Source organism: Lipotes vexillifer, unplaced genomic scaffold, assembly GCF_000442215.2.
Source record: "Lipotes vexillifer unplaced genomic scaffold, Lipotes_vexillifer_v1.1 scaffold1598, whole genome shotgun sequence".
Taxonomy (NCBI): domain Eukaryota; kingdom Metazoa; phylum Chordata; class Mammalia; order Artiodactyla; family Lipotidae; genus Lipotes; species Lipotes vexillifer.
In genome coordinates, this window is record NW_006799777.1 from 516,809 (window position 1) to 531,261 (window position 14,453).

The 14,453-nt window shown below is 36.7% G+C and overlaps 1 protein-coding gene across 1 annotated transcript in view; it reads right to left on the reverse strand.

Annotated features, from left to right (window-relative positions):
* The window catches only part of CNTN5 (contactin 5), a 533,631-nt gene that overhangs the window by 512,571 nt on the left and 6,607 nt on the right, over nucleotides 1-14,453 (reverse strand). The gene's annotated exons all lie outside the window — the stretch shown is intronic.

Genomic DNA, 14,453 nt, shown 5'->3' on the forward strand with positions numbered 1-14,453 from the left:
GATGCATAAGATTAACTTTTAATAAATATGTCTTATATTTTTATATGTATTTTAAAATTCTTGAACTTTAGAGTTAGACACTTGGGTTTAAATTCTAGTACCATCATTTTGTAGCCTTGAGCCAACTACTTTTATCCTTTGCTGCTTCATTTATTAATTGTGGATAATAATGTCTCCTTACAATATTATTATGAGTATCGATCAACATTTGTAAATACTTAGTATGTCACAAGTACTTAGTAAATTATAATTAATAAGAATAATAAGTAAAGTTTACTTGTGTTATAATTACTATATGTCAGACATTATACTGAATAATTTATAAGCAATATATCATGTAACACTCATAACAGCAATGTGACTAGAATTAATTTCCTCATTTTATTTTTATTTCTTTTATAGAGCAGTGATTTTTAATTTTTCTTTTTAGCAGTAGTGCCCTTTATTTTTTAATTAATTTTTATTGCAGTATTGTTGATTTACAATGTTATGTTAATTTCAGGTGTACAGCAGAGTGAATCAGTTATACATATACATATATCCACTCTTTTTTAGATTTTTTTTTCCCATATAAGCCATTACAGAGTATTGAGTAGAATGCCCTGTGATATATGGTAGGTTTCTCTTAGTTATCTATTTAATTTTCCATTTCGTAGAAGAAAAACTGAGGCTGAAATCAATTAAGTAAATTTGTATAGTAAATAAATGATAACTTTGGGACACAAATCCAGGGTTTTGGAATATAGAACATGATTACCACTACCACTATCGCTACCACTACTATTACTATTATTTATAATAATAATTATTATTATTATACATTTAAAAAACATTTACAACCACTTTCATATACTATTATTTAATTATCTGAGTTGAGTTTTATTATTATTTGTAATTCAAAGTTGAAAATGCTGAGGTTCTGAGAGGAGACTTCCACAAAATTAGCCACGTAGTAAATAGTTGATTTTAACTAGGTTTCTATGGTTCCAAATCTTATATTCTGAAAATTGTCAAACAGGACAAGAGAAATAAAGGCTTCCCAGACTGGGGGAAAGCAAAGAGTTAAGATCTGGTAAATCACAGACTGGAAAATAAGGGACTAGTCTGAAAAACATGTATTCTGACTGCCTGTACTCTGTTAGATATCTTTGTTCATTGTCACTTTGAAAGCATTTTAGTGACTCAGTGAGCCCTCTTCCTCTCTCTCTCTCTCTCTCTTTCCTCTTTCTCTTGGTTTTCCCTTAGAAATAAAGTTCACTGTAAGATGTGGAAGAGCCTGGGTCTATGTAGAGCTTTCCAGTCCCCAGCAAAGAGTAATCAAAGATGATTCTATCTCTGAAGGGATTCGTTTTTAAAATTCCAAACCAACAAGGTATTATTATAGACAAACTCAGACAGACTATTTGATGCATACACCTGTAGTAGTAGACTCCATCTATTGATAAAAATGATGCATTGCAGGAGACCTTAAGATGGCAGAGGAGTAAGACGTGGAGATCACCTTCTTCCCTACAAATACATCAAAAATACATCTACACATGGAACAACTACTACAGAGCACCTACTGAATGCTGGCAAAAGACTGCAGACTTCCCAAAAGGCAAGAAAATCTCCACGTACCTGGGTAGGTAAAAGAAAAAAGAAAAAAACAGAGACAAAATAAAAAGGATGGGACCTGCACCTCTAGGAGGGAGTTTTGAAGGAGGAAAAGTTTCCACATACTAGGAAACCCCTTCACTGGCAGAGACAGGGGGTGGGTGTGGGGGAAGCTTCAGAGCCACGGAGGATAGCGCAGCAACAGGAGTGCAGACGGCAAAGCAGAGAGATTCCCGCACAGAGGAACGGTGCTGACCAGCACTCACCAACCTGAGAGGCTTGTCTGCTCACCCGCCAAGGTGAGTGGGTGCTGGAAGCTGAGGCTCGGGCTTTGGAGGTCAGACCCCAGGGAGAGGACTAGGGCTGGCTGTGTGAACACAGCCTGAAGGGGGCTAGTGCTCCACAGCTAACCAGGAGGGAGTCCAGGAAAAACTCTGGACCTGCCTATGAGGCAAGAGACCATTTTTTCATGGTGAGCAAGGAGAGGGGATTCCTTCTTTGTCTGCCCACAGAAGGCAGTGGACCACCTAAATGAGTGCCAGAGACAGGAGTGAGCCACGGCTATCAACTCAGACAACAGAGAAAGGCATGAAACGCTAATGCTGCTGCTGAAGCCACCAAGAATCCTGGGTGCAAGCACAGGTCACTATCTACAACCTCCCATGGGCCAGTGCAGCCCACTATTGCCAGGGTCCTGTGACCCAGGGACAACTTCCCTAGGAGAACACATGGCATGCCTCAGGCTGTTGCAATATCACGCCAGCTTCTGCTGCCGCAGTCTCGCCCCACATTCTATTTTTAACTACCGTACACCTACCTTCCCCTTGGCCTGAATTAGCAACCATACCCTAATCAGCCTCTGTTTTAACAGGAACTGAAGCCTGGGGGCAAGCTACATGCAGAGGTGGGGAAAAAACCAAATCTGAACCCCAGGGGCTGTGTGAACAAGGAAGAGAAAGGGAAATTTCTCCATGCAGCCTCAGGAGCAGCGAATTACATCCCCACAATCAATTGGATATACCCTGCATCTGTGGAATACCTGAATAGACAACAAATCAACCCCAAATTGAAGCAGTGGACTTTGGGAGCAACTGTAGACTTGGGGTCTGCTGTCTGTGACTGACTTGTTTCTGATTTTTATGTTTATCTTAGTATAGATTTTAGTGCTTGTATTCATTGGTGGATTTGTGCTTTGGTTTGGTTACTCTCTTCTTTTTTTCTATTTTTTTAATTTTAATTATTTTTTAATTTTAATTATTTAATTTTATTTTTCTTTCATTTTTTCTCACTTTTCTTCTGAGCTGTGTATCTGATAGGGTCTTGGTGCTCTGGCATGGTGTCAAGCCTGAGCCTCTGAGGTGGGAGAGCTGACTTCAGAACATTGCACCAACAGAGACCTCCCAGCCTGACATAATATAAATTGATGAGAGCTCTCCCAGAGATTTCAGTCACAACACTAAGAACCAGCTCCACCCAAAGGCCAACAAGCTCCAGTGCTGGATGCCCCATGCCAAACAGCTAGCAAGACAGGAACACAACCCCATCCATTAGAATAAAGGTTGCCTAAACTCATACTGAGTTCACAGACACCCAAAAACACACCCCCAAATGCAGCCCTGCCCACCAGAAAGACAAGATCCAGCTCCACCTACCAGAACACAGGCACCAGTCCCCTCCACGAGGAAGCCTACACAAACCACTGAACCAACCTTACCCACTGGGGCAGACACCAAAAACAATGGGAACTAAGAATGTGCAGCCTGCGAAAAGGATAACACAAACACAGTAAGTTAAACAAAATGAGAAGACACAGAAATATACAGCAGATCAAGGAGCAAGATAAAAACACACCAGACCAAACAAGTGAATAGGAAATAGGGAGTCTACCTGAAAAATAATTCAGAGTAATGATAGAAAAGATGATCCAAAATCTTGGAAATAGAATGGAGAAAATACAAGAAACGTTTAACAAGGACATAGAAGAACTAAAGAGCAAAGAAACAATGATGAACAACACAATGAATGAAATTAAAAATTCTCTAGAAGGAATCAATAGCAGAATAACTGAGGCAGAAGAATGGATAAGTGACCTGGAAGATAAGGAAATAACTACCACAGAGCAGAATAAAGAAAAAAGAATGAAAATAATTGAAACAGTCTCAAAGACTTCTGGGACAACATTACATGCAAGAACATTTGAATTATAGGTGTCCCAGAAAAGAAGAGAAAAAGAAATGGTCTGAAAAAATATTTGAAGAGATTAAAGTTAAAAACTTCCCTAACATGGAAAAGGAAATAGTCAGTCAAGTCCAGGAAGCACAGAGAGTCCCACACAGGGTAAATCCAAGGAGAAACACACCAAGACACATATTAATCAAACTATCAAAATTTAAATACAAAGAAAAAAATATTAAAAGCAGCAAGGGAAAAACAACAAACAAACAAGGGAATCCTCATATGGTTAACAGCTGATCTTTCAGCAGAAACTCTGCAAGCCAGAAGAGAGCAGCAGGACATATTTAAAGTGATGAAAGGGAAAAGCCTACAACCAAGATTAGTCTACCCAGCAAGGATCTCATTCAGATTCGATGCAGAAATTAAAACCTTTACAGACAAGCAAAAGTTAAGAGAATTCAGCAACACCAAACGAACTTTACAACAAATGCTAAAGGAACTTATCTAGGCAGGAAACACAAGAGATGGAAAAGACCCACAATAATAAACCCAAAACAATTAAGAAAATGGTAATAGGAACATAAATATTGATAATTACCTTAAATGTAAATAGATTAAATGCTCCAACCAAAAGACACAAACTGGCTGAATGAATACATAAACAAGACCCGTATATATGCTGTCTACAAGAGACCCATTTCAGACCTAGGGACACATACAAACTGAAAGTGAGGGGATGGAAAAAGATATTCCCTGCAAATGGAAACCAAAAGAAAGCTGGAATAACAATTCTCATAACAGAGAAAATAGACTTTAAAACAAAGACTGTTAGAAGAGACAAAGAGGACACTACATAATGGTCAAGGGATCAATCCAAAAGGAAGATATAACAATTATAAATATTTATGCACCCAACATAGGAGCACCTCCATACATAAGGCAAATGCTAACAGCCATAAAAGAGGAAATCGACAGTAACACAATCATAGTAGGGGACTTAAACACCCTGCTTTCACCAATGGACCTATCATCCAAAATGAAAATAAATAAGGAAGAACAAGCTTTAAATGACACATTAGACAAGATGGACTTAATTGATATTTATAGCACATTCCATCCAAAAACAACAGAATACACTTTCTTCTCAAGTGATCATGGAACATTCTCCAGGATAGATCATATCTTGGGTCACAAATCAAGCTTTGGTAAATTTAAGAAAATTGAAATCGTATCAAGTATCTTTTCCAACCACAATGCTATGAGACTAGATATCAATTACAGGAAAAAACTGTAAAAAATACAAACACATGGAGGCAAAAATATACACTACTAAATAACCAAGAGATCACTGAAGAAATCAAAGAGGGAATAAAAATATACCTAGAAACAAATAACAATGAAAACATGATGACCCAAAATCTATGGGATTCAGCAAAAGCAGTTCTAAGAGGGAAATTTATAGCAATACAATCCTACCTCAAGAAACAAGAAACATCACAAATAAACAACCTAACCTTACACCTAAAGCAATTAAAGAAAGAAGAAGAAGAACAACAACAACAAAAAAAAAACCCAGAGTTAGCAGAAAGAAAGAAATCATAAAGATCAGATTAGAAATAAATAAAAAAAGAAATGAAGGAAACAAGAGCAAATTTCAATAAAACTAAAAACTGGTTATTTGAGAAAATAAACAAAATTGATAAACCACTAGCCAGACTCACCAACAAAAAATGGGTGAAGACTCAGATCAACAGAATTAGAAATGAAAAAAGGAGAAGTAACAACTGACACTGCAGAAATACAAAGAATCATGAGAGACTACTACATGCAACTATATGCCAATAAAATGGACAACCTGGAAGAAATGGACAAATTCTTAGAAAAGCACAATATTCTGAGACTGAACAAGGAAAAAAGAGAAAATATAAACAGACCAATCACAAGCACTGAAATTGAAACTGTGATTAAAAATCATCCAACAAACAAAAGCCCAGGACCAGATGGCTTCACGGGTGAATTCTGGCAAACATTTAGAGAAGAGCAAACACCTATCCTTCTCAAACTCTTCCAAAATATAGCAGAGGGAGGAACACTCCCAAACTCATTCTACGAGGCCACCATCACCCTGATACCAAAACCAGAAAAGGATGTCACAAAGAAAGAAAACTACAGGCCAATATCACTGATGGACATAGATGCAAAAATCCTCAACAAAATACTAGCAAGCAGAATCCAACAGCACACTGAAAGGATCACACACCATGATCAAGTGGGGTTTATCCCAGGAACTCAAGGATTCTTCAATATATTCAGATCAATCAATGTAATCCACCATATTAACAAACTGAAGTATAAAAACCATATGATCATCTCAGTAGATGCAGAAAAGCTTTCGACAAATTCAACACCCATTTATGATAAAAACTCCCAGAAGTAGGCATAGAGGTAACTTACCCCAACATAGTAAAGGCCATATATGACAAACACACAGCCAACATTGTTCTCAGTGGTGAAAAACTGAAAGCATTTCCTCTAAAATCAGGAACAAGATAAGGATGCTCACTCTCACCACTATTATTTAACATAGTTTGGGAAGTTTTAAACACAGCAATTAGAGTAGAAAAAGTTGATTTGAAAATGTTGAACCAGCCTGTGTCCCTGGGATAAATCTGACTTGATCATGGTGTATGATCCCTTTTAGATATTATTGTATTCAGTTTGCTAATATTTTGTTGAGTATTTTTGTAGGTATATTCATCAAACATATTGGCCTATAATTTTCTTTTTTTGTAGTGTTATTATTGGGTCTTGGTATCAGGGTTGTTGTAACCTCAAATGATGAATTTTGGAGTGTTCCATCCTCTTCAGCTTTGGGAATAGTTTGAGAAGGATAGGTATTAGTTCCTCTTTATGTGTCTTGTAGAATTTCTCTGTGAAACCATCCAGTCCTTGATGGGCTTTGTTTGCTGGGAGTTTTTAAATTACAAATTCAATTTCAATATTAGTGATCAGTCTGTTCAAATAGTCTGATTTTCTTGATTCCGTCTTGGCAGTTTGTATCTTTCTAAAAATTTGTTCATTTCTTCTAGGTTGTCCAATTTGTGGGCATATAACTGTTCATAGCATTCTCTTGTGGGTTTTTGTATCTCTGTGATATCATTTGTCATTTCTCGTCTTTCATTTCTATTTTGTTTATTTGGGTCAGAGATCTCTTCAGTTGCTTTCATTTTATAAAATTTATATTTAATTTTCCTCTTCTATTTGGGTGATTTTCATTATTCTATCTTCCAGATAACCTATTTGTTATTCTGTATCACTTAGTCTGCTATTCATTCCTTCTAAGGTGTTTTGTATTTCATATACTGAATTATTTATTTTTGATTGGGTCTTTTTTATATTTTCTAGTTCCTTGTTAAAATGTTCAGTGGTTACATCAATTATTTTTCCTAATTCAGTTAACATGTTTATTACCAATACTTTGAATTCTTTAACTGGTAAATTATTTCTGCTTATTTGTTTTTCAGGGGCATTTTCTTGTTCTTTCAATTGAGAATAGTTCCTCTACCTTTTTATTTTACTTAATTTTCTCTGTCTCTATGAATTTAGGTGAAATAATTACCTACTACAGTCTTGAAGTGCTGTTCTTATGTGGGAACTTCCTTATGCAGACTGTGTATGCCTAATGTCTTTGGTAGGATGGCTGGATCTGAAGTGGACGCCAGTCAAATCTTTCCTCAAGGTGTGCTGGTAACTGTCACCTTGGTAGGGGATGGGGCTGGAGATGGAGGAGCTAAAGGTGGCACTGGGTATGAGGCAAGACTTCCTCTCTGATCAGTGGCTATCACCACACTGTCAGGGGTAGGGTCTGATCCCAAGTTACTGGAGCAGAAGACCTGAGGATAGGGTTCAAAGTGGCTCTGTTCCCTCAGTGTGTATTTTTCTCTCTCACCACACCAGGACCTTTGCCCCAGAAGAGGGGAGTGCTGAAGCAAGTGAGGCCCATGTGCAAAGAGAGGTCCATGTGCTGCCTGTGTAGGTGAATGTGGCTCTGCTCAGATGCAACCTTGTGTGCAATTTCCCTTTGTCTCTCACAGCCAATCACTGCCCCATGCCTCTGTTTCTCCCATCACCCTCTCACTGTTGTGGAGTCACTTCACAGGGCTGGGAGAACCCACATGGACTCTCAGCACATGTTGGGATATTAGCTGTGGTGGAGCAGTCACTGTCAGAGATCTAGGCAGCTTTGGGGACACTGCCTGAGGAAATGACTACTATGGCTGCTGCCACCCTCCCTGGGCTCTTCCCTGGGACCAGATAGCTTCTGCAACCCATGGTAGAGTCCTTTCCCCAGTCAAGCTGCTCCAGATCCAGCACTGCAATGTGCCATGGAGTGAGTGGGGCCAGAGCGTTTACTTAACTTGGGCTGTGGTATGCACCACAAGGTGGTCGGTCATGGGAAACCTGCAGCCACTAGAGCAGGACCCTCTCTGCTCTGCCTTGGGGACTAGTTAGAATGTGCACACTCCTCATAAGTGGAGTGCAGGCTTTTCCAGACATTCTATCTGATCCAAAGGTCTTCCAACCAGCCAAGGGGGCTTGTCTCCTCTGCATGGGACTTCAGTACAGGGACACCCAGTCTGTGGCTTGAGCTGCTCACTCCCCTGGGTGGGTGTATACCCGTGTAATCTCCCTTGTCCTCTGAGTCCCTTCCAGGGGCACAGGTCTTGACCCAATTGCTCGTCTTCCCTTCCTACCCAACTGCATCTGCATCTGCATCTGTCTTATATCCTTGGTTGTACCAGAGTCTTGCTAGCTTCCAATTCATTTTCAGTGAGTTCCACACATAGATGTACTTTTTTGTGTATTTGTTGGGGGAGGTAAGCTCCACATATTCTTAATCCACCATCTTTATTTCCCTTCTCAAAAATTTCTTTTTTGGGAATATTTCTTCTTCATTTGTTTTATTCTCCTCATACCACTTAAACATACATTGGATTTTTTTTTTAAATGTCTACTCTATCATCTCTCTAACAAGTTTTATATTTTTTATTATTTTCCTATTTGTTTGACTTCTAATTTGTTTGCTATGCTCCTATCTTTTCAGTTGCTTCTATATTACCAATAATGATTGTTTCAACTCTTTAATGGTTTTCTTTGTCTCTTCCATTTGTTTCCTGAGCTCTAAGGATTACTTCTTATCATTTTCTGTTATCTTGTCATATGTACTTTGATTTCATGTATGTGTTCTTTAAACTGTTCTTCCAATGTTATTGTCAGTCACTTCTTCAGAGGAAGACAGTTGTTATATCCTGAGTACAATTTTTCAGGTTACGGAGGGATCCACACAAGACAAACTGAAATCTCTGGCCTGGCCAACAACCAACAAGAGGCTGTGGTTTACTAACAACCATGAGTGTGTTTTCAAGTGGAACTTCCTTCAGTTAGTCCTTCAAAGGTGAATGCAGCTACAATCAACAGCTTGACTGACATTTCATCTCATGAGAGAACTTAAGCCAGAACTACCCACCTAAACCACCCGCAGATTCCAGACCCATAGTCTCTGTGAGAAAATGAAAGGTTATTGTTTTAATTTGCTAAGTTTTGAGGTAATTTTTACACAGGAATAGATAATTAACAAACTATTTTTTATCTCCCTATATTACTTATATGAAAATGTGTTTAAGACAAGACATAACTATGAAATCTATGAACTTCCCAGGAAAAGTAAAGAATAAAAATATCATTTACAAATAATCATACTTGGGAGAATGAAAATGCTTTATTTAAGTTTTATTGAGCCTTAAACATTTAGAATTAGGATAATCTTTCCATTCTAATAATCTCTAGGATATTTATCCAGTTTTAGCTTCATCACTTCTAGTAATGTATGAAGTCTTAACAAATTACTGTTTTATTGTTAGGATTCTCAAAAATAAAGTATGTCTTAAATAAGTAACATAAGTTTATGTCCTAGATGAAGACATCTTTTGATTCAATTCTGTTCTAAAATAAATACACTTTACTCAAGATTTGATTATAATTGAGTTGATTAGCACATCAATAATACCTTGCTTAATTTATGGAAATTGCCATTAAGATTAGAATATGAAGGCTGTACTGTGAATATCTTATGTTCCTCTGATAGAATATTATGTAGAATAAGAAATTAACCAAAATGATATTTTTAACTTTAAACTTTAATTTATTGAAAAACAAATTTGTTTTAATATAACCAATAGACTGACCTTGAATGATTTGAATCATAATCAATTAATAAATGAAGAAGAGTATTTTAAGCATATACTTATACTCAATTCAAAATGATCATCTACAGTTAACTTTTATGTCATCATTAGCACACAATTATATTTGATAGGTTTTGTCTATTCATGTGTGACAGGAACTGGTTAGATGCTCAATAATCCCACTTATTCTTCCTAAGAACACAGGAATACTTTTGTAACCTTTATTATTATTGGACTGGGACTCCAATGTGACTTGCTTCTGGACTGAAATAATATGTGTGAAATCCAGGACTCATCACAAAAATCATGCATGGCCCTCACCCTCTCTCTTCACCTGTAAATTAGCTGAAGGTAAAAAAGCAGTAGGTGCCAGTGAGATCCTAATAGATATCAAAATATTAGATGGTTCCCAAACTCTCCACGTGGAGAACCATTCATTGAAGAATGAAGTGGAATGGGATGTGAATAGAAAAGAAACATTTATTGTGTCAAATTGTTTATTATAGCATACAGAATTACCTTGCCTTGATTAATATTACATTTAAAAGCAAAATAATTTTAAAGCTTTTAATGAAGATATAATTTGATTAGGAAGCAATGGTCACTGAAGTATATATAATTAGCTTATAGAGTCTTGCTTATATTCTCCTTTCCAAGTTCAGGCCTTTGGATTACTACTTAGTTATATACAGTCTCAGGCCATGGGCCTATGACAGGAGATATTCAACCATTCCACCTCATATCTAGCTATATCAGGTTATAGTACTCCAGTTTTTATAACTAGTTTTCTACTTAATCCTTTAGCCCCAGTCCTACTTCACATGCCCAAATTCTGAAAATGGGTTTTCATCCTGTGTCTCTATTTCTAAATCCTATTTCATTAAGCTTTCTAGAAGGTACAGTGTTATTATTTAGACATTTATATTATATGGATGGTATGCTTCTTGTTTTGCATTTTTACGTGGTTGACTTGCACTGTACAGTCATGTAATCAATCAGACTTCATTTTTGATCTTTGACTGTAGATGGCTTTCAAGCCCCACTAGTCATTTTTTTCCTTTTTCTTCACCTCAGGGAAAGATGATATGCATCCCTCCCTTGACTCATGTAGGAAAGTTCATAACACGAAAACCCAAGCCCACATAAGAACTCTCACCCCAGCCCCACTCCCCAACCACAACAAAAACAAATGCAACCCATTCCTTGCTCAAGCCATTTTCCTACCAGCCTATCCTGCTCTCATCAGAAAGCTTCATGATGTGAATAATAAACACTTTTTGGTATATGTATTGCATTATTAGTCTCTGCATTTGAACCAATTTTTTGTTATGGGATATTGATCTTGCTGTCTGTAGGAAAATCACATGGCAATTTAAGGTTCAGTCACCTGGGTAAGTGACAGTCTTCTATAAGGGAAGCATATATTCTTCCCAAGTGTTTTGCATCCATGGAAGCAACATATCTTCAGACAGTTAACTAAAATGTGTAAGGTAGGCATGTGAGAAAGGTAACTCCTGAGTTTCTCTAGATAGCTTTCTCTTAGGTTTATATCAGGAAAACAAGATATGCTATGAGATCATCCAAATTATTTGGGCAAGATGGCATTACCTATGGGGGGAAGCCAGGGGCTAGGTTTGGAGGCACTTATGTAGAGTAACATAAATTGCAAATGTTTAAATTATACTTATAAATCATAAAATCATATATATGTTTTTTTTTCTTTCTCCTTTTCCCTTCTGTTATTCCTGAGCCTTAGTAACAACTCCATCCTTTCTGGTCTCACCATGTCCAGAAAAACAATATAGAATTTAGGGAAAAGTGCTGCACATCCATCTTTAGGTTTGTGGTTATCAAATTCTTTTAATAACAAGTATTTTATAATTTTCCTCTTATGATTCTTAAATTAATGGATATTCTAGCCTACCTATATGCATTTTTTAATCTAATGAAGGGATAAAATAAAAAATAAGTAACATTATAAAATAGTATTGAATCAATATGTAAATTCTCAAGAACAATTGTAATAGGACACATAAAGAAATAATCAAAGTTTGTTTTTGTAGATAAAACCCTCATGAATGTAGCAGCTACAAAGGCAAACTGATCTTAGTGTAGTACAGATTAATCAAATTTTATGAGTGTTATTGGTGTTAGGTGATGTGATTTTCTAAATGGTCAACAAATCCTGTTAAAGTTCTTAACAAAAACTAAATATAATCTTGCTGTAATTTACATGTTTTTCATTGACATTTCCATTATGTACCAAAAATACCTTGCATATAATAAAATACAGAGTTTGATTCTTGCCTCAGAAAGTTTTAAAGAGAATTTTCACCAATGTGAAAGTTTAGAAGGACATTTAAGAGTACTGTAATTATAGGTCATTTAGCACTCCTATTCTCCACTTTCTAAATTAAAGTAGCATCCTTGAATCAAAATTAAGACAATCAAAACTACTCCACAAATTTTAAAAACACCTCTAAAGTGGAGATACAACCCATTCTTAGAATCAGACCAGAGTAATAAACCAGAGCCTAAAGTTAGCACTGTATTGACAGTAGTCTTTCATCAGAGATGCCTAAATAGGAGGACGAAGTTCTACTGTGAAATGATGACCCTGGAGTCCATCTACCCTAATTCCAGTGGAGCTTTTGAAGCACTGGTATGTCATTTTTTTTTTTATGGACACATTGGTTTCCCTTGTAGAGTCCTGTCTTAGGATCAAGCTGATATCTCATTTCTTCTAACCCTTTTTGAAATTTCTGACACGTATTGATAGGCTACCCAGATATTAACTTTCTTCCTGCAGGAGGGTTTTAAGTATCACCTTATCTGAGACTTCTACAGCCAGGTTCCCTAGGGAAGCCTTGCTTCTTGGTGTTGAAACACTATGTTTTCAATTGTTTCCTGAATCATGACCAGGCATTACCATGTCTACCTAGATTCTAAACTTGTCTTTCTGACTTAAATCCTGTTTTAAACAATTATTTCTGTGTCCATTTTTCTCAAAGATTAGGCCTAGTGCCAGACCCAGTGCTCTCCGCCTACTGGTTACCTCTAATTAATGGCCTCATCTAGCTTATTCATGTAATGTGAACTAAGCATATTGGTATTATGGTCTAGAGGAAATAACAACCTGTCGTGTCCAATACAATTAAACCAAATTCACTTTTAATGATCATTGATATATTTTATGTGATAATTTCTAGAAATTTTGAAATGTTTAATTAGAAATTACATTTTATGATGACATCCACAGTTACAATGTGAGTAAAACTTTTCACAGTTTGTGAGAATATAAGATGAATTCTTAATGAAAATATCCAAACCTTTCTTTAAGTTGCCTTTTAACACTGAAATTAAGTTTCTTTATGAAACATAAACAAGTGTAAACTGTCATTATAAAACTTTCCAGGATTCTTAAGATTTGAAGAGCATGATTTATTAAAAAGCTTTGTGATGGGGCTTCCCTGGTGGCGCAGTGGTTGAGAATCTGCCTGCCAATGCAGGGGACACAGGTTCGAGCCCTGGTCTGGGAGGATCCCACATGCCGCGGAGCAACTAGCCCCGTGAGCCACAATTACTGAGCCTGCGCGTCTGGAGCCTGTGCTCTGCAACGAGAGGCCGCGATAGTGAGAGGTCGGCGCCCCGCGATGAAGAATGACCCCCCGCTTGCCGCAACTAGAGAAAGCCCTCACACAGAAATGAAGAGCCAACACAGCCATAAATAAATAAATAAATAAATAAAATTTTTAAAAAAAAGGCAAAATAAAAGCTTTGTGATGAATGTTTCATGGGTAGTAGTATTATGTTGTGCACATACTATACATTGAGAGTCTAATAGATGTTTTCATCATTTTTAATGTGGCTATAAAAGAAAGGTCAACTGATTCAGAGATACTATCACTTATGAGAATAATCAAAATGTACTGACCCCATACAACATTCAGAAGATGTCAAACCACAAAGCCACCTTGTCAACAGATGGAAGACATTGTTTTTCCCTCCTTTTCATTTGAAATAAAAATAAACACAGTTTAGCTTAAAAATCTTCAGGCAAATATTCTGTCATGGTGTAGAAATTTAGCCTAAATTCAGATTTCAAATTCCTCAAGTGCATGCCTCTTTAATTAAACAATATTTGTTAAGCTCCAACTAAGCTTGCACTGCTCTAAGTGCTGAAAGAGAAAAAAAGAGGAATATACAAGATGGTGTTTCCTCAAATGGGATATAGTTAAATTGGAGAGAAAAGCATACTAACAGAAACTAATAACAATAGCTCTAAAAATTAAGAAACCATAAAACAATAAAATCAAAGTTTCAATGAATAGTCATGAAATGGTAAGTCTTTTATTAAAAGATGGTTTTTAAACTGAGAGAAACTGGAGTCATCTGATTTATATAGGAGTATATCATCCAACTAAAATGCCTCTTTCC